The sequence below is a fragment of the Lolium rigidum genome, chromosome 4 (genome assembly GCF_022539505.1).
Source record: "Lolium rigidum isolate FL_2022 chromosome 4, APGP_CSIRO_Lrig_0.1, whole genome shotgun sequence".
In the NCBI taxonomy this organism is placed as follows: domain Eukaryota; kingdom Viridiplantae; phylum Streptophyta; class Magnoliopsida; order Poales; family Poaceae; genus Lolium; species Lolium rigidum.
The window spans coordinates 22,291,475-22,313,268 of record NC_061511.1 but is presented as its reverse complement, the minus strand read 5'-3'; the positions used below and the strand labels follow the sequence as shown (position 1 = coordinate 22,313,268).

At 41.6% G+C, this 21,794-nt stretch overlaps 1 pseudogene; it reads left to right on the top strand.

Moving 5' to 3' along the window:
* Positions 1–481: 481 nt before the first annotated feature.
* Positions 482–6,979, top strand: LOC124646757 (annotated as a pseudogene).
* The last annotated feature ends 14,815 nt before the right edge of the window (positions 6,980–21,794 follow it).

Sequence of the window (21,794 nt, the reverse complement as noted above, 5' to 3'; positions counted from 1 at the left end):
GAAAGCTCGTCAAGCAGCTGATCGCCTTCAGGATATTCCAAGTCAAAATCTTGATGTGTTTTCCCTACAAAGGAGCAAAAGAAAGATCGTCAAAGATTGCGCAAGGATAAAATTGACAACCCGAAGAAGTAGCAGAGGTTTGAGGGCTTACTGACAAAACGTCGACTTTGCGATTGCAAGCAACTAATGATTTCAGCTTCACGAACAGCTTGCTCGGATATGTTGTCGCTCAAGGCAGTTTCCACGTCATGAAGTCTTTGTCGAAGATCTTCGACAGCGGCAGCATCTGCTTTAGCCTTCTTAGCATCTGCTTCAGCCTTCTTACGAGCCTTTTCACTTTGCTCCAGTTTACGAGCAAGTGAATCAGCACGTTTGTTGGCCTCTACGAGATTTTCTGACAAAATTGTCGACATCAATCAAAATCATGATAAGAAACGGTGGAGAGATCATTTATCAGGGGAAGTAGCAAAATAGTACTGACATGGGTATACCCTTCGGGTACCCATTATTAGTATACCCGGCTCGGCCCAATATAGAGAAGACCCAATATGGAGAAGGCCCAACAAGGCAACCCGAAGAAGTAGTCGACTAGGACTCTTGTAAAACCCTAGGCTGGTTGCATATATAAAGCTAGCCAGGGCACCCGAAATAAGGAGGCCAACAGATAGACAGCATAGCTCCGCCTACGGCGGCACCATGTAAAACATATTATGCTCATATACTGGATTGCTAGCAGCACGTAGGGATCCTCCACCGAGGGGACCCGAAGCTGGGTACGTCGTGTGCCTAATCTCGCTCCCGGAATCTTCATTGTCGCTCTCTCCCGAAACCCAAGTCTACAATACGTAGGCATTGCCAAGGTGATCCCTCGTCAATTGGCGCCGTCAATTGGCGCCGTCTGTGGGAATTGCGACGACTGGATTTCGTTATCCGGGCGGGATTTGTCGAGTTCATCATCATCAGCAACGTGCATACCGATCGACATCACCATCAGCAAGGTTTCTTGGGCGACCAGATCACATCTGGCTTATTCGTACTCTTCGACTGGTTCCGGGCTCTACTTCAGCAATGACCTACGTACAGATCAGATCGCGGTGAAAACATCGTGTCCATCTAACGGACGGGAACAAGTTCATCCAGCGCATCTCAAAATCAGTTTGGTGCGTATCAAGAAAAAAAAGAGAAAAAAAGGATTCTCGTCTAAATCGAGACTGGAGGAGACTGTGTATTTTATCGCTGCTGCAGTTCAGCTGGGCAACCTCTGGTTCGCGTCCTGGGCAGCCTCATCCACGTCAGTGGCAGTTAACTATTTCAATGATCGCTGATATTCAATGGCGTTCAAGAGATCAGAAGTGAAGATCGATTTCCAAGAAAAAATACAAAGAAATTTTATGCATGAGCAATAGCGTAGTTACAAGATCCATCCAAGAAAAACAACAGTGCATCGAGTCCTAATGAAACAAGTCACCACGTGATCGTGTCCTTTACTGATTGCAATATCTATACCTAATAATAAAGGAGCTAAGGTTTCTGCCAAAATTTTCGTCCAATCTATACCTAATATCTATACCTAATAATAAAGGAGCTAAGGAAGCGTTGTCTCTGTTCTCGAGGATGGTGACGATGGGATCTTCACCGGACCACGTGACCTATGTCACCGTCATCTACACTCTTTCCAGCCTGCGGAGGCTCGAGGACGCTACGACGTTGCTCAAGAGGATGCCGGCCCCGAGCTCGATTGCTTGGAACGCTATCATCTCCGGTTATGCGCAGCAGAGTGGGAGCGAACACGAGGTTTTTGGCATGTACAAGGATATGATGCATGGAACAGCTGTCAGGCATGCCTTGGATGCAAATGTTTTCGTGGGCAGCTCTCTGATCAACCTTTACGCGAAATGTGGCTGCGTCGGCGAGGCGATGCGCGTGTTTGACTTCTCCTACGAAAAGAACATTGTCATGTGGAATGCAATGCTTAATAGGCTTGTTAGAAATGAGCTTCAAGAATAGGCTATCCGAATGTTTCGGTATATGTTTAGGCTTGGCCTCGAGGCAAATGAGTTTACATTCGTCAGTGTACTTGGTGCGTGCGCCTACATGGGTTCCCATTGGTTGGAAAGACAGGTGCACTGTGTGGCAATCAAGAATCGCATGGATGCAAGCTTGTTTGTTGCTAATGCAACGCTAGATATGTACTCAAAATCTGGAGCTATAGATGATGCAAAAACAATATTCAATCTGATTGCTTACAAGGACAGTGTATCATGGAATGCCCTTATAGTTGGACTTGCACATAATGAAGAGGAGGAAGAAGCAATCCATATGCTCAAACAGATGAATCTTCGTAGAGTAACTCCAGATGAGGTGTCTCTTGCTACTGTAATTAACGCCTGTTCCAATATTCGAGCTACTGAGACTGGAAAGCAAATCCATTGCCTTGCCGTGAAGTATAATATCTGCTCAAATCACGCTGTTGGTAGCTCCCTGATTGATTTATATTCAAAACATGGAGATATTGATTCTTCTAGGAAGGTTTTGGCACAGGTAGATGCAAGTAGTATAGTCCCAATAGATCCTCTAATTGCAGGTCTACTGCGGAACAATAGAGAAAAAGAAGCCATACAGTTATTTCAGCAGCTTCTCAGAGATGATTTAAAACCCTCCAGCCTTACATTTTCAAGCATTCTTTCTGGTTGTACTGGGCTTTCCAGTTCAATTCTTTGCAAACAAGTTCATTGTTACACACTAAAGTCTGGTCTTCTGAATGATGATACTTCCCTTGGTGTTTCACTGATTGGAATATATTTGAAGTCCAAAATGCCTGAGGATGCAAAAAAACTATTGATAGAGGTGCCAGATCACAAAAGCCTGTTTGAGTGGACAGCTATCATTTCAGGGTATGCTCAAAATGGTTACAGTTCCGATTCATTCCTATCGTTTTGGAGAATGCACAGTTACGATGTTCATTCAGACGAGGCCACATTTGCAAGTATTCTCAAAGCTTGTTCAGAAATGACATCTCTTACTGATGGAAAAGAGATACATGGTCTCATTGTTAAATCTGGATTTGATTCTTATGAAACGACAGCTAGTTCCCTTATAGACATGTACTCCAAATGTGGGGATATCATTTCAGCCTTTGAAGCCTTCAAACAATTGAAAAAAAAAGAAAACGTCACGTTATGGAACTCCATGGTTGTTGGATTTGCAAAGAATGGTTATGCCAAGGAGGCACTTCTGCTTTTTCAAAAGATGCAGGAGTCACAAATAAAGCTTGATGAAATTACATTCCTGGGCGTCCTAATTGCTTGTGCTCATGCTGGCTTAAATTCTGAGGGCCGGCATTACTTTGATTCTATGAGGAAAGTCTATGGATTAATGCCTAAATTAGATTATTATGCGTGTTTCATTGATCTCCTTGGACGAGGTGGTCTTCTTCAAGAGGTTGAAGAAGTTATAAACCAGTTGCCCTTCAGACCTGATGGTGTGATTTGGGCGATATACCTTGCAGCATGCCGAATGCACAACGATGAAGAACGGGGGAAAATTGCAGCAAACAAGCTTGCTGAGTTGGAGCCACAAAACTCATCTACATATGTGTTGCTTTCAAGTCTGCATGCTGTAGCTGGTAACTGGAGTGAAGCTAAGATTGCCAGAGAAGCAATGCGAGAAAAGGGAGTGACAAAATTTCCGGGATGCAGTTGGATCACAGTGGGAAACAGAACAAGCTTATTTTTTGTACAGGACAAGAAACACCCCGACTCTGTTAGCATCTGTGAAAATCTTGATGATCTTACTGGAATGATGAAGAAAGATGATGGTGTTGAGGATTATGATATGCTTATTTCAGCTTGTAGGCCGAAAGATCGGGGGGCCTGTGTTGGAGATATGCCCGAGAGGCAATAATAAATTGGTTATTGTTATATCTTAGTGTTCATGATAAATATTTCCCCATGCTATAATTGTATTAACCGAAAACATTAATACATGTGTGTTGTGTAAACAACCAGAGTCCCTAGTAAGCCTCTCGTAAAACTAGCTTGTTGATTAATGGATGATCATGGTTTCCTGATCATGACCATTGGATGTTGTCAATAACAAGGTTGTGTCATTGGGTGAATGATATAATGGATATACACCCAAATAAGCGTAGCATGAGATCAAGTCATCAAGTTCAACTTGCTATAAGCTTTCAGATACATAGTAACCTAGTCCTTTGACCATGAGATCATGTAAATCACTTATACCGGAAGGGTACTTTGATTACATCAAACTCCACTGCGTAAATGGGTGGTTATAAAGATGAGATTAAGTATTCGGAAAGTATGAGTTGAGCCATATGGATCAAGAATGGGATTTGTCCATCCCGATGACGGATAGATATACTCTGGGCCCTCTCGGTGGAATGACATCTAATTAGCTTGCAAGCATGTGACAAGGTCACAAGAGATGACATACCATGGTAACGAGTAAAGATCGAGTACTTGTCGGTAACGAGGTTGAACTAGGTATGGGGATACCGATGATCGAACCTCGGATAAGTAAAGTATCACGTGACAAAGGGAATTGGTATCGTATGTAAATGGTTCAATCGATCACTAAAGTTATCGTTGAATGTGTGGGATCCATTATGGATCTCCAGGTCCCGCTATTGGTTATTGGTCGGAGAGGAGTCTCGATCATGTCCGCATAGTTCACGAACCGTAGGGTGACGTGCTTAAGGTTCGATGTCACATAAGTAGATTCGAAATATGAGATGGAGACCGAAGTTTGTTCAGAGTCTTGGATGGGATCCAGGACATCACGAGGAGGTCCGACATGGTCCGGAGAATAAGATTCATATAAGGAAAGTTGATTTCTAGGTTTCGAAAAAGTTCGGGATTTTTCAGGTGGAAGACCGGGAAGGTTCTAGAAGGTTCCGGGGGTCCCACCAGTGGGCCCACGACCCTAGGAGGCCTAGCATGGGCCGAGGGGATGCACCCTAGCCTAATGGGCCAGGGGCACATGCCCCTCAAGGCCCAAGTCGGCCACCCTTAGGGTTTTCCCCAAAACCCTAGGGGGGTCAACTTGGGGGGAAACATTCCCCCTCCCCCCTTTGGCCGTCAGCCCTAGATGGGTTTGGGGCATTGGGGGGCCACCCAAACTGACCTCCCCCCTATATAAAGAGAGGAGGGGGCAGGGGCGGACACCCTTCATACCCTAGCCCTGGCGCCCACCTATCTCCTCCATCGCAAGTCTGCTCTGGCTTGGCGAAGCCCTGCAGCTTTTCTCCTCCACCACTACCGCCACACCGTCGTGCTGCTGGGATTCCGAGTGGATCTACCACCTCCGCTGCCTGCTGAAACGGGGAGATGACGGGCTTCATCAACACCGTACGCACGACCGAAGTACGGAAGTGCTGCCGGATTGCAGCATGGGACGATCGACTACATCAACAACGAGATCTAATCTAGTAAGCTTTGGAATCTGAGAGGGTTAGTCTCACATACATATCATTGATTCAATCTTTGTAGATTAGATCTTGCTTCTTCCTAGATTGGATCTTGGTTTTTGTTCATGTTCACGGTAGAAATTTTTTGTTTTCCATGCAACGAATCCATCAGCCTGGGTATTGAAGTTTTGGAATTAAAAAACAAGTTCTTAGTAAATGGTTATTCAAAATTCTTATTGAACAATGTATGTGGCAAGAAATTCTTCATAACAAGTATCTACATTCTAAAACTTTAGCGCAAGTGGAGGATAAACCTACAGATTCACCTTTTTGGAAAGGTCTTATGAAAGTGAAATCTGATTTTTTTAGTAGAGGGTTTTTCAAAGTTGGTGATGGCTGCTCCGTACGTTTTTGGGAAGATGTCTAGCTAGGGGATGTACCTTTAGCACAACAATATCCCTCTCTTTATAATATAGTTCAACATAGATATGTTTTGGTATCTACAGTGTTGGCTCAAATTCCGTTGAATATTACATTCAGGAGAGACCTAAATGTTCATAAATATACTGAGTGGTTGCATTTGTGTCAACGACTAATTAGCATCAACCTTACCGATGAACCTGATAAGTTTGTATGAAGCTTACAGATTCGGGACTGTTCATAGTTAAATCTATGTATCTTGATTATATGAATGGTCATACTAGATTTCTGCGTAAATATTTATGGAAACTGAAAATTCCTTTAAAGATTAAGATGTTCATATGGTTTCTTAACAACAAGGTTTTACTTACCAAGGATAATTTGGAAAAACCTAGATGGATAGGGTCTCAAAAATGTTGCTTCCTGTGATGCAAATGAAACTGTTGAGCATTTGTTCCTTGCATATCCTTTTACTACTATCATTTGGAGGATGATTTACTTTGCTTATAACATTCCGCCACCAATGAGTATCAATAATATGTTTGGGAATTGGTTGTATGGAGTTCCGAAGTAAGATAAGAATAAAATTAGGACTGATATATCTGCTATATGCTGGGCAGTATGGAATACTAGAAATGATATGATTTTTACTAATCTGAAGGGCACTAACTTTTTGCAGGTTATTCATCGAGCTGTGCATTGGATACAGTTATGGGCTTTCCTGCTACCGGAGGATCAGTGCAAGGATATGGATACTGGCTGCAACAGCTGCTGATGGTTACGCGAGGATTTCTATTACCGGGCTACTGGATGGCGACACAATAATAGGATAGAGTATGGCTAGCCTATTTAGATGTCGTTGTTTCTGCTGGTTAATTCATGTTGCAACCTTGTCGGATCCATGATTGTAATTTCTCTTTTCATACTTTTGTTCTCGTACTTGATACTTCGTGATCTTTAATAAAGGGCCGTGTGCATCAATTGATGCAGAGGCTGGGGCTATTGCTCCTTTATCTAAAAATTTCAGCTTGAATGTTTGCTTGCGGAGTGAAGACCTTTTTGAACTAAAATGTTCTGCTTATGAACTGAGAACTTGATGTCATCTTCTGGCTCATCCAGGACTTCAGGTAGATGCTTTGTTACTGAGGTAAAGAATTTGGTTTGATGTGCATATTATTTTTCCAAACATATGTGGCCATATGAATTATCGAGTTAGATTCTGACCACTTTATGTGCTGCAGCGTAGCATTACTGCATCAGCACAGCGTTAAGGACTATTGGTTTCATTTTGTTCAAGGGCGCTTAATTATCTGTGATCCAACCAGCATGTACAGGTCTGTTTTTCTAGTGCTATCTGTAGATAAGTAAATTGCACTATGGTTGTAAGCTTCTGAGCGCTTAAAAAATTCGAATTAGTAGATGTTACCAAGATGGCTTGTGATGTTATCACAAGGCCGTGGCCTTGCTGAGAGAGACGGTGGTAGCGACAGTTTCCAAGCTCAACTGAAATCCAATGTCTACCATACCTACCTCTATATAGCACTTGCTATTCCAAATAAAATGTGTGTGTGTTTTGCCTCCAAACTTTTCAAAATATATTTTTTGTGTAATTTAAAGCTCATAAGAAAGTAAGGTTTGGTAGCCACTATGCATGTTGTTGGTTTGACTGATTATGAGTAATGAGCTAGACCGTAACCATGTTTATTGGGGAAATATTTCAACATTGCACTATCGGAGTATTGCACCCTCCGTTGATCATCATTTTTGTTGTTGATGTCTATCTCTTGTCGAATGAATGGAGGTTATTTAAGCAAAAACTCATGCATTGTTAGAGAAGAGTAATGGGCCGCTAACCAAAGCCATTCTTAATCATGGTGAAAGTTTCAGCAACGAGCATCCTCAATAGGAGGAGTGAAAAAAGTAAGAGAAAAAGAGTTATGAAAGAAAACAAATAGTGGAAAAAGAAAAGAAAGAAAAAAGAGTATGATAAAAAATTGAGAGAGAGTTAGAGAGGATGCTCAACGTCTGTTGTTTATGTTGTCTCGGTATGGATGGACTATTATTGAGGTACCAATGTCATTTGGTCCTTTGTACATGCGGCATGAAGGTACCTCATTGCGATACTTGGTTGAAAAATGTGTGCTGAAAAGTCTTGGTAAATCAAAGCTAATTAATAAGAGGTAGTCCTTAGCATTTAAGAAAATGAGGCAACACTTACTCATAATATATAGGTCAAACTCATGACACATAGACATCTTCATACGTGATATACTTGGTATCCCATCGTTACTATTATTTTTGAAATGAATTGCATAGCTCAAAACCATGTTTTATGCTCTCTACTTTTTATTTTGTTGGAGGTTTAGAACATACATTCCCTACTTACTTTCTTTTGTTCAAGTCAAAAGAAATATTACTGAAAAGAGAGGACAAAGAGTCTTCCAACAATTTTATAGGATTCTCCTAAGCATGCTTTATGATTCATATTAATTATCATTCATGTTTATCACAATGCTGTTTACTATTATGCATGCTTTGTAGAATGTAAGAGTTATCACTTGATGAGTTCATATTACTTATTGTCATTCTTTATTGACTGAACCTTGTGATACTTTGCATGATTATTTAGAAGCTATATATTATAAACTCCAAAGTTCATGTTAGTTTTATCACCTTCATGCTTGGGACGAGTATAGGTTAAGCTTGGGGATGATGATGCAGTAAAATGCATACAAGAACTTTGTCCTTTATCATATTGAATTCCCACATATTTGCAACAAATATGATGATAATACTATGTTTTACATTGATTTATGGGGATTTACCAACGATCCCCTCTATTTGGTTTATAACTCTGCAGAACAGGAAAAACCTGTTTTGTGTATTTTTCACTTTCAGAGACCTATACGGAGTCAAATTAACCTGAGATTTTGGAGCATCATTTTTTCATCGGGAGAAGCACCCTGGGCACTGCAACCTCACCTAGAAGGGCATGCAGACCAAAAGAGCCCAGGTGGTGTGCCCAAACACTTAGGGCGCTCCACCAGTACTCTTTCAACCATAGATCATCCAAATCTCGTGATCTTTTCACCCACCGACGTATATGGACCCGAAGAGTTCTCGGGAGGAGAGTGCCACAGAAAGACACAAACACAAAAACGGAGGCTGCTACAGAGATGATTGGAGGGGGAAACTCCGCCGGGATCGCCACCAGAGAGATGTCCACCTTCTTCAACGTCCATCTCATCGTCACCATGATCAAGGGGGAGTAGTCCACTGATACGTCTCCAACGTATCGATAATTTCTTATGTTCCATGCTTGTTTTATGACAATACCTACATGTTTTATACATACTTTACGTCATATTTATGCATTTTCCGGCACTAACCTATTAACAAGATGCCGAAGAGCCAGTTGCTATTTTCTGCTGTTTTTGGTTTCAGAAATCATAGTAAGGAAATATTCTCAGAATTGGACGAAATCAACGCTCAAGATCTTATTTTTCCACGAAGCTTCCAGAAGTCCGAAAGGGAAACGAAGCGGGGCGATGAGGCGGCGACACGCCAGGGCGGCGCGGCCCACCCCCTGGCCGCGCGGCCCTGTTGTGTGGGCCCCTCGCGTCGCCCCTAAACCTACTCTTCCGCCTATAAGAAGCCTTCGTCGATAATAACTCCAGTACCGAGAGCCACGATACGGAAAACCTTCCAGAGACGCCGCCGCCGCCAATCCCATCTCGGGGGATTTAGGAGATCGCCTCCGGCACCCTGCCGGAGAGGGGAATCATCTCCCGGAGGACTCTTCACCGCCATGGTCGCCTCCGGAGTGATGAGTGAGTAGTTCACCCCTGGACTATGGGTCCATAGCGGTAGCTAGATGGTTGTCTTCTCCTCATTGTGCTATCATTGTCGGATCTTGTGAGCTGCCTAACATGATCAAGATCATCTATATGTAATGCTACATGTTGCGTTTGTTGGGATCCGATGAATATGGAATGCTATGTTATGTTGATTATCAATCTATCATCTATATGTTGTTTATGATCTTGCATGCTCTCCGTTATTAGTAGAGGCTCTGGCCAAGTTGTTACTTGTAACTCCAAGAGGGAGTATTTATGCTCGATAGTGGGTTCATGCCTCCATTAATTCTGGGACAGTGACAGAAAGTTCTAAGGTTGTGGATGTGTTGTTGCCACTAGGGATAAAACATCAATGCTATGTCTAAGGATATTTGTGTTGATTACATTACGCACCATAGTTAATGCAATTGTCTGTTGTTTGCAACTTAATACTGGAAGGGGTTCGGATGATAACCTGAAGGTGGACTTTTTAGGCATAGATGCATGCTTGGATAGCGGTCTATGTACTTTGTCGTAATGCCCAATTGAATTTCACACTACTCATCATAACATGTATGAGCATTGTCATGCCATCTTTATTTGTCAATTGCCCAACTGTAATTTGTTCACCCAACAAGCTATTTCTTATCGGAGAGACACCACTAGTGAACTGTGGACCCCGGTCCATTCTTTACATCGAATACAATCTACTGCAATACTCGTTCGTACTGTTTTCTGCAAACATCATCATCCACACTATACATCTAATCCTTTGTTACAGCAAGCCGGTGAGATTGACAACCTCACTGTCACGTTGGGGCAAAGTAATTTGGTTGTGTTGTGCAGGTTCCACGTTGGCACCGGAATCCCTGGTGTTGCGCCGCACTACACTCCGCCACCATCAACCTTCAACGTGCTTCTTGGCTCCTACTGGTTCGATAAACCTTGGTTTCTTACTGAGGGAAAACTTGCTATTGTACGCATCACACCTTCCTCTTGGGGTTCCCAACGGACGCGTGTTGTACGCGTATCAAGCTCTTTTTCTGGCGCCGTTGCCGGGGAGATCAAGACACGCTGCAAGGGGAGTCTCCACTTCCAATCTCTTTACTTTGTTTTTGTCTTGCTTTATTTTATTTACTTCTTTGTTTGCTGCATTATATCAAAATACCAAAAAAAATAGTTACTAGCTTTACTTTATTTACTATCTTGTTTGCGTTCTCCATATTAAAAACACAAAAAATTAGTTACTTGCATTTACTTTATCTAGTTTGCTTTATTTACTTCTGCTAAAATGAGTAATCCTGAAGTTGAAGTTCGTTCGTTTAAGCAACAAGGGGGAGAATGTTTAAAAGATGCTTGGTATAGAATTACTGATGCCCATAATAGGTGCACTAAGAAACACTCCACCACTATCCTACTCAGGAATTTTTATGTTGGTATCTCTAGCTGGAATATGTATGTTCTTGATTGTCTCGCGGGAGGTAATTTCCTAGGCACCTCTGCTTTAGAAGCTAGTTGCATTATTGAGAGTCTATTTGTAATACCACCTATTAATGATGTTAAAATAGAAATCTCTCTTGAAGATGTCATGAAAAAGTTGGAAACCATAGAGCAAAATCTTCCAAGTATTGGGACTAAATTGGGAGAATTACTTAATAGCACTGATAAACTTGACAAATCTCTAGGTGGAATTAATGAGAGAATTGCCATCTTAGAAGCTTGTGCTATTCATGATAATCAAACCCAAAGGATTAGTGAACTTGAAGAAGCTATGGGAACCTTGGGTTCAACCTTTTCTTCTATTAAGTTTAAGGAGAAAGCTTATGTGGGTAAGGAGCAAAAGTTCCTGTATGTCTCTAAGGTGCCTAAACCAAAAAACCATTATAGGCCGAAAATTGATAAAGCTCTTAATACCACTATAGATAAGGGAGCATATAAGATACCTATTGTGAAAAATTGTGAAAATTATGATGTTGATGCTTCATCTCTTGATAATACTTGATACACACTTTCTGCGCCTAGCTGAAAGGCGTTAAAGAAAAGCGCTTATGGGAGACAACCCATGATTTTACTTCTGCACTTTTATTTTATATTTGAGTCTTGGAAGTTCTTACTACTGTAGCAACGTCTCCTTATCTTTATTTTGTTGCACTGTTGTGCCAAGTAAAGTCTTTGATAGTAAGGTTCATACTAGATTTGGATTACTGCGCAGAAACAGATTTCTTTCTGTCACGATTTTGAGCAGTAGTCTCTGTAGGTAACTCAGAAAAATCTGCCAATTTACGTGAGTAATCCTCAAATATGTACGCAACTTTCATTAAATTTGAGCATTTTCATTTGAGCAAGTCTGTTGCACCTAAAAAAATCGTCTTTACGGACTATTCTGTTTTGACAGATTCTGCCTTTTATTTCGCATTTCCTGTTTTGCTATGTTTGATGGATTTCTTTATTCCATTAACTTTCAGTAGCTTTGTGCAATGTCCATAAGTGTTAAGAATGATTATGTCACCTCTGAACATGTGAATTTTGATTATGCACTAACCCTCTAATGAGTTGTTTTGAGTTTGGTGTGGAGGAAGTTTTCAAGGATCAAGAGAGGAGGATGATACAATATGATCAAGGAGAGTGAAAGCTCTAAGCTTGGGGATGCCCCGGTGGTTCACCCCTGCATATTTCAAGAAGACTCAACCATCTAAGCTTGGGATGCCCAAGGCATCCCCTTCTTCATCAACAACATTATCAGGTTCCTCTAGTGAAACTATATTTTTATTCCATCACATCTTATGTGCTTTACTTGAAGCGTTTGTATGTTTTTGTTTTGTTTTGTTTGAATAAAATTGGATCCTAGCATTCATTGTGTGGGAGAGAGACACGCTCCGCTGTTGCATATGAACATATATGTTCTTGGCTTTACTCATAATGTTCATGGCGAAGGTTGAAACTTCTTCGTTAATTGTTATATGGTTGGAAACAGAAAATGCTACATGTAGTAATTGGTATAATGTCTTGAATAATTTGATCTTGGCAATTGTTGTGCTCATATGGATCATGTTTAAGCTCTTGCATCATATACTTTGCATCTATTAGTGAAGAAATACATAGAGCTTGCTAAAATTTGGTTTGCATGATTGGTCTCTCTAAGGTCTAGATATTTTCTGGTAAGGGTTTGGACAACAAGGAAGACAGTGTAGAGTCTTATAATGCTTGCAATATGTTCTTATGTGAGTTTTGCTGTACCGGTTCATACTTGTGTTTGCTTCAAATAACCTGGCTAGCCTAAGCCTTGTATTGAGAGGGATTACTTCTCATGCATCCAAAATCCTTGAGCCAAAAACTATGCCATTTGTGTCCACCATACCTACCTACTACATGGTATTTCTCCGCCATTCCAAAGTAAATTGCTTGAGTGCTACCTTTAAATTTCTATCCTTTGTCTTTGCAATATATAGCTCATGGGAAAAATAGCCTAAAAACTATTGTGGTATTGAATATGTACTTATGTATCTTATTTCTTATTAAGTTGCTTGTTGAGCGATAACCATGTTCCTGGGGACACCATCAACTACCTTTGTTGAATATCATGTGAGTTGCTATGCATGTTCGTCTTGTCTGAAGTAAGGGTGATTTATCATGAGTTGAATGGTTTGAGTATGCATATTGTTAGAGAAGAACATTGGGCCGCTAACTAAAGCCATGATCCATGGTGGAAGTTTCAGTTTTGGACAACAATCCTCAATCTCTTATGAGAATTTTTATCTGTTGTTGAATGCTTATGCATTAAAGAGGAGTCCATTATCTGTTGTCTATGTTGTCCCGGTATGGATGTCTAAGTTGAGAATAATCAAAAGCGAGAAATCCAATGCGAGCTTTCTCCTTAGACCTTTGTACAGGCGGCATAGAGGTACCCCTTTGTGATACTTGGTTAAAACATATGTATTGCGATGATAATCCATGTAAATCCGAGCTAATTAGGACAAGGTGCGGGCACTATTGGTATACTATGCATGATGCTTGCAACTTGTAGGATATCTAATACATAATACATATGCTTTATTAATACCGTTGACAAAATTGTTACTTGTTTTCAAAATAAAAGCTCTAGCACAAATATAGCAATCCATGCTTCCCTCTTCGAAGGGCCATTCTTCTACTTTTATGTTGAGTCAGTTTACCTATTTCCTTCCATCTCAAGAAGCAAACAATTGTGTTAACTGTGCATTGATTCTTACATGCTTGCATATTTGCATTCATCATATTACTTTGCGTTGACAACTATCCATGAGATATACATGTTGAAAGTTGAAAGCAACCGCTGAAACTTAATCTTCCTTTGTGTTGTTTCAATGCCTTTACTTTGAATTTACTTCTTTATAAGTTAACTCTTATGCAAGACTTATTGATGCTTGTCTTGAAAGTACTATTCATGAAAAGTCTTTGCTATATGATTCAGTTGTTTAACCATTGTCTTTACCATTGCTTCGAATCGCTGCATTCATTACACGTGCTTTACAATAGTATTGATCAAGATTATGATAGCATGTCACTTCAGAAATTATCATTGTTATCGTTTACCTACTCGAGGACGAGTAGGAACTAAGCTTGGGGATGCTGATACGTCTCCAACGTATCGGTAATTTCTTATGTTCCATGCTTGTTTTATGACAATACCTACATGTTTTATACATACTTTATGTCATATTTATGCATTTTCCGGCACTAACCTATTAACAAGATGCCGAAGAGCCAGTTGCTGTTTTCTGCTGTTTTTGGTTTCAGAAATCCTAGTAAGGAAATATTCTCGGAATTGGACGAAATCAACGCCTACGATCTTATTTTTTCACGAAGCTTCCAGAAGTCCGAAAGGGAAACGAAGTGGGGCGACGAGGCGGCGGCACGCTAGGGCGGCGCAACCCACCCCCTGGCCGCGCGGCCCTGTTGTGTGGGCCCCTCGCGTCACCCCTAAACCTACTCTTCCGCCTATAAGAAGCCTTCGTCGATAATAACTCCAGTACCGAGAGCCACGATACGGAAAACCTTCCAGAGATGCCGCCGCCGCCAATCCCATCTTGGGGGATTCAGGAGATCGCCTCCGGCACCCTGCCGAGAGGGGAATCATCTCCCGGAGGACTCTTCACCGCCATGGTCGCCTCCGGAGTGATGAGTGAGTAGTTCACCCCTGGACTATGGGTCCATAGCAGTAGCTAGATGGTTGTCTTCTCCTCATTGTGCTATCATTGTCGGATCTTGTGAGCTGCCTAACATGATCAAGATCATCTATATGTAATGCTACATGTTGCGTTTGTTGGGATCCGATGAATATGGAATGCTATGTTATGCTGATTATCAATCTATCATCTATGTGTTGTTTTATGATCTTGCATGCTCTCCGTTATTAGTAGAGGCTCTGGCCAAGTCGTTACTTGTAACTCCAAGAGGGAGTATTTATGCTCGATAGTGGGTTCATGCCTCCATTAAATCCGGGACGATGTGACAGAAAGTTCTAAGGTTGTGGATGTGATGTTGCCACTAGGGATAAAACATCAATGCTATGTCTAAGGATATTTGTGTTGATTACATTACGCACCATACTTAATGCAATTGTCTGTTGTTTGCAACTTAATACTGGAAGGGGTTCGGATGATAACCTGAAGGTGGACTTTTTAGGCATAGATGCATGCTCGGATAGCGGTCTATGTACTTTGTCGTAATGCCCAATTGAATTTCACACTACTCATCATAACATGTATGAGCATTGTCATGCCATCTTTATTTGTCAATTGCCCAACTGTAATTTGTTCACCCAACATGCTATTTCTTATCGGAGAGACACCACTAGTGAACTGTGGACCCCGGTCCATTCTTTACATCGAATACAATCTACTGCAATACTCGTTCGTACTATTTTCTGCAAACATCATCATCCACACTATACATCTAATCCTTTGTTACAGCAAGCCGGTGAGATTGACAACCTCACTGTCACGTTGGGGCAAAGTAATTTGGTTGTGTTGTGCAGGTTCCACGTTAGCGCCGGAATCCCTGGTGTTGCGCCGCACTACACTCCGCCACCTTCAACCTTCAACGTGCTTCTTGGCTCCTACTGGTTCGATAAACCTTGGTTTCTTACTGAGGGAAAACTTGCTGCTGTACGCATCACACCTTCCTCTTGGGGTTCCCAACGGACGCGTGCTGTACGCGTATCATCCACCTCTGGACTACGGGTTTGTGGCAGTAGCTTGATCTATTTCTCTCATGTTCTTCATAGTTCTTAGTGCCATATGAGCTGCCTCACATGATTATGGCCATATTTGTAATACATATGTGCTGGATCCTTATTCTATGATATTGTGCTATAAGATCTGATCGTGTTATGTGTAAGATGTATTGATAGATGCATCTTATGTACCATGTTTTTACGTATTTGTTCCAATCCAACATCTATGCAAGAGCTTGTGTGGGATGATGATGTGTGTTAGATTGAGTAGCATGGTTTTAGTGATTGAATAGTGACAATAAATTCATGATCTATTATGGCTTTGCATTTTCGTTTGCTACTTCACTAGGGATAACGTGAATTCCATGTGCTATGTTCGTTGCGTGACAATAGTGATGATCTTGTTTGTTCAAGGTAGCATATTTGATATTCAAACATCATATCAAAGTACTTATGGCTATGCTCTGTTAATTCTTAATACAATATTACCTGAAGTTTTCCCTTTCTTATGGAGTATAAGAGATATGTGTTGCATCATCTCTATGTTAGGACGTGATGCCCATATGAATGTGTATCTTACTCATGTTATTGTTCTGCATTCTCATATCTCATTGATGAATTGCTTCTTATACCCTACAACTTAAAAGAGAGATTATTCAAGTGAACCCATGAATCCCGATCCACTTTTTATCATAAGAAACACATTTGTATTGCTTTTATCTTGTTTTATATTTGCTGCACTATTTTAATCTGAAAATACAAAAATATTTACTTTTCTTGTTTGCATCCAAAACACCAAAAACAATCAACCCCTTTAAATTTTTTACTTGGTTACTTTATTTCATCTAGTTTTACTTGCTTTATTTTTACTTGTGTTTTATTTACTTACACGAAACCTTGTGCTTGACAACCACACGGTGGAGTTGGGGACACAAGGATTTTATTTTATTTGTAGGATTGCTAGAAGAAGAGAGAAGATAATATTCTTTATCCAGTTCCCGAGAGTTCTATATAAACCCTCGAGTCACCCTTGTGGGGAAAATACTTTGCTGACACAACAATCTGCACTTGGAGTCCCAACATCATCAAATTGTTGCTAAGCAAGATCTGATCAAAGTAATTCTAGCTGCATCAGACAATAATCTGGCCCTCCATCCCCCTATTCGTTTGCTGATTTTATCAATCAAAGGCTGCATATCCTCTTTTCTCATCTTACCATAGTGCAAAGGCACTCCTAGATAAGTAAGAAGGAAGGAGCTCACCTTACAACCAAAGATTTGGGATAAGATATTCACTTGATCTTTTCGTACATTAATAGGTACCAGTTCACATTTTTCAAAATTGATTCTCATCCATGACATTTGTTCGAAAATGGAACGGATCCACTTAAGGTTCATGGTTGCTTCTGCATCATTTTTAAGGAATAGAAGTGTGTCGTCTGCATATTGCAAACTAAGAACACCTCCAAGCCTAAGTCTACTCAATAAGCCAGATACCAGCCCTTGATTTGCAGTTCTAGTGAGCATCGTCGAAAAGATATCCACCACTAGATTGTAAAGGATGGGGGACATAGGGTCCCCTTGACGCAAACCTTTCCCAATCAAGAAAAAATCACTATTTTGATCATTAATTCTAATACCGACTGAACCTCCACATGTTAACATATGAATATTATATATCCACTTTTGGCTAAAGCCTCTTTGTCGGAGCATCTCTTCAAAGAAAGAGATGTCTACCTTGTCATACACTTTCTCATAGTCCAACTTAAGAATTAACCCTTCTTCTTAATTATGATGTACATCGTGAACCACCTTGTGAGCTGTAACCATGCTTTCTAGAATGTATCTGCCTCTAATAAAGGTTGTTTGGTTCGACGAAATGAGTCTATACGCATATTTTCCTAGCCTATTAGCACAAGCCTACTTGGAATCACATGATCCATATTACACAAATAGTTGATCTAATGATCAACGAACAAACACAAGTTCATAGCGGAAGCGTAAGATACAAGGACTCTCTAGTCCACAGGCCAACGCTTGACGTTAGAAGCTCCTAGTTGTGGTAGACGTCCTGCTGATCGTCATCCTCGTACTGCGGCTCGGCTTCATATTCTGGCCATTTGAATAGCCAGGGACAAAGCCGTGAGTACTTTAAGTACTCGCAATCTAATACTAAAGTAAGTACTAACATTGCTATAATGGTGTTCTAAGCTCTAAGTTTATTTGCATAAAGCCAATTTTATTTGATAAACATTTTAGTAAACAACCCCTCATGTGCTAACTAACTCAAGTGGGAACATTAGTGTCATTCCCACAACTCAGTTGTGATTCAAATTCAAAGTCACCGTTCAAGTTCTAGTCCAAAAACACCAGTCACATAGATATAAAATTCTGATGACGGAAACAGAATGGCCTTTCCAATTGTCCATATCCGCGGACGCGGCTATTCGAATAGTTCTACACTCTGCAGAGGTTGCACACTTGTGCCACAATATTTGATTTCATCCGTCAGGGATAAACCCCGAATAATCGTAACTCAGTACGCGGATCATCAACCGTTAACCTTTCACTTACACACCCTAGTATAGGCACCTCTCCCCATGAGCTTGGCCTCCCGGTGAAAACCAACTGTTAACCCGGGAACTGCACAGGGCTTGGCCGTACAATTCACCTCAATTCACATCATTTCTCAACAATGGAGGCAGCCTCAAGCATAACCCCTATGATGTGTGTTCAGAGGGAACCCATACTAAGACACATAAATTTCCAGCTAAGCCCTACCCATAATCAGGTATTGTGGGGGTACTCAAAAATTGGAGTGGTATCGCATCCATCTCAATCATCAGTTTTTAGCCAAAATCACCAAGTCAAAATTTCATGTCATATTCACCTTCAAAATCTTTCAATGGAAATGACTCATCATTCCAAGGTTTTCACCATCATCATTTCATAAACACATGTTCCCATCTAGAGTAGTCATTTTTAATTTAGCACTAGCAACTATGTGTGAGGGGTGCTAAGTACTTGCTTTGCTTCTAGGCTAAGTTTGATACTCTTGTACTAACTCAACACTAACCAAGTAAATCATGAATCAAAAAGTACTTTGATAAAACAAAAGTAAATAAAGCTTGTAAAGTAAAACTGGGAAATAGGATCATAAGCATAAAGTAAATGGGGTAATGCCTTGCTCATGGTGAGCTTTGCACTTTGCAAGAGTATTATCTTGCCTTGGTTGGGAAACTGGTCAAAGTGGTCTTCTTCTCCTTGGAAGTAGACCTCCTCCTCCTCCTGGTACTCCTCGGTACTAGCGTCTAAAATACGAATACGGAGTACACAATCATCACACCGTACTAATTTACTAAACTAGGCACAAACATGGTTCACACACTTAAACTAGCATCACATATTACTATTATGTTTGGGGATGTGTTTTTCTTATTATTTAAGAAAAATAATTTCCTCTCATACTAATCTTAAATGTTACTTTGAATTATTCAGAGAAATAATTTCCTCTTATTATCTTATTAAGATTTAATTTCTCTTATGCATAATATGTGACTTAGGTTGACCCAAGTCAACCTCTTCACACTTGTCATTTTGAGAAAATGATTTAAATGAGGTGAACACCTCATACTATTTAGTTTTAGCATAGCAAAGATTTAATATCACCAACAATTCCTATGAGACCTAATTGACCAGAGTCTCTACTTCATGTGGAGTTGGTGGTGACAAGATTTAAATGAGAGAAACTCTCTCATAATATTTCTTAATAGTTTTGGACAATATCTTTGACTAGAAATAGCCATAAAGTCATTTACATCAACTAAGCCATGACAATCCAAAGTAGGCATGGCATATTTTTGTAGAAACAATTAGTATAAGTGAAATTTGAATTATTGGAGGTGGAATTAACTGAAAAGCATTTATGGTTGATTTTTAAGAATTATTATAAGGCAGAAAAGTCCCTGCCTTATTTAATTTGTCACTTTAATTCTACAATAGATCTAGGGTTCTATCCAGTGGCATTGTGTAGATACAATCCTAGGCTTTCCAACAATATCAAGTTTGTAAAATTTGGCCGAGTAGATTTGTCCCTATTGAAATTCAAAGTTTGCATCAGATTAGGGTATTTTCCTATTTTCCAAATTTGAATTCAAACGGTGGGCTGGCGCGGGAAAATAGCTGGGCTGCAGAGAAAAAGGGAAATGGGCCGGCCCAGTACTGCGTCCAGCGCAGCGGGCCAGCTGACAAGGTGGGGGCCACCTGTCTGTGGGCTGTAACGCCCGAAGCGGTACGGGGAGAGGAGAGCCGTGCGATTAGAACGCGATCGCACGGTCGAGAAGCATCGTCGTCGACGACGAGCGAGGGACTCACTGGCGGCGGCGGTAGGGGGTCGGCGAGCTCGTCGGAGCTCCGGCGGTCGTCGGCGATGTGCGCAGCAACGTTGGAGTGGATGAGGAAGCGCCTGGAAGCAGTTGCGTCTCCAATGGCGGCCTCCTGCTCCGGCGGACTCCGTGTACTGGCGGCGGCGGCGATCTTGCGATTAGAGCAGTGGGGTGGCTACTTGGTGAAATTGAGAGGTCGAGGAGAGCTGTGAGGATGAGTGGAAGCGATTGGTGTGCTCGGATTGAGAGGAGGCGTCCTCCTTTTATAGCGGCGAGAGGTGGCCGAAGGGAGGAGCGGGGGTCATCGTCGTCGTCGTCGTCGGTCCAGGGCTGCGAAGGGGCAAGGCGTGGGCGCGTACGGTGGCTGGTGTCCTGGCGAGGCTGACGCGCGTGATCGTGGCGCGGCAGGGGCTCTGCAGCGATGGTGCATTTGACGGGAGCGCTCAGGCCATGGCGGACGGTCGTGGACGCGGTCGTCGTCTGCGGCATTCCCGCGGGCTAGTGGGCGTGTCCAGGCGACGCAGGGTGAGGTGAGGCGTCGACTGGCGGTGAGAGAGGGAGCAGAGGTGACGCGAGGACGCGGGCGTCAGCATGCTCTAGCGCGTCCAGGGTGATCGCCATGCGCGCTCTGGCGCGGCATGGGCGTGTCTGGGCGCGACGGTTTCTACCCGTTGCGGTAAGATTTTTCGTCGAGGCAGTGTTGGGTCTTGCTCAGGTGAGTGAGGGGAAGGTGATGGACATGATGGTGCGGTGGTGAGGTGACCAGAGAGGAGAGGGGCATGGTGATGGCATGCCATGCCACGGCATGGCATGGTCTGGTCAAATGGAGCTTCTCCAGGGCTTGGCAAGTGGGTGAGAGGTGGCAGGGAGGTGAAGGGAAGCTCCAGGGATGCAGTGGAGGCTCAGGCTTGGACTAAGTCTCCACAAATTTCAGTATGGGCACAATTTGATTCCCTGCATACAAGGTGTTTGATAGAATGCCCGCAAGAAATTAATTTTTGAATTTTGAAAATCTTTTTGGTGGGTTGTAATCATATATTAAATGGAGCATTTTGGTGGTGGTGGTGGTCAAAATGGAATTGAGATACAAAATCACATTTTGCATATGATCTTGCATATGTGAGTTTGTTCCAACTTTGCTTGCTTCTCATTTGAATTTGGTAAAGAATTTGGGGTGATGGTTTTGGGCAAAGTTGAAGTGCTTGATGTTGTCTTGGATGAGGTGAAAAGGTTTGACCAAGTGTAGAAGTGAAAAGTGAAAATCCAGGGGCTCAAAGTGGGCATCAGGGTAAAAATGACACATATGACCATAATCACATGTGAGCTCCATTTTGATTCAAAATCATTGTGAATTGAGTTGGCTTGATTTCAAAGGTGTTAATATGTGTTTAGTAACCAATTACAAGTGATGGTACAAACCAATTTGGCCTAGATCAAAGATTTGTAAAAATGGCATAGGCCTTATGTGAGTGGGAAGTGGATTTTTAGAATTTCTTTTCTATTTCATTTTTA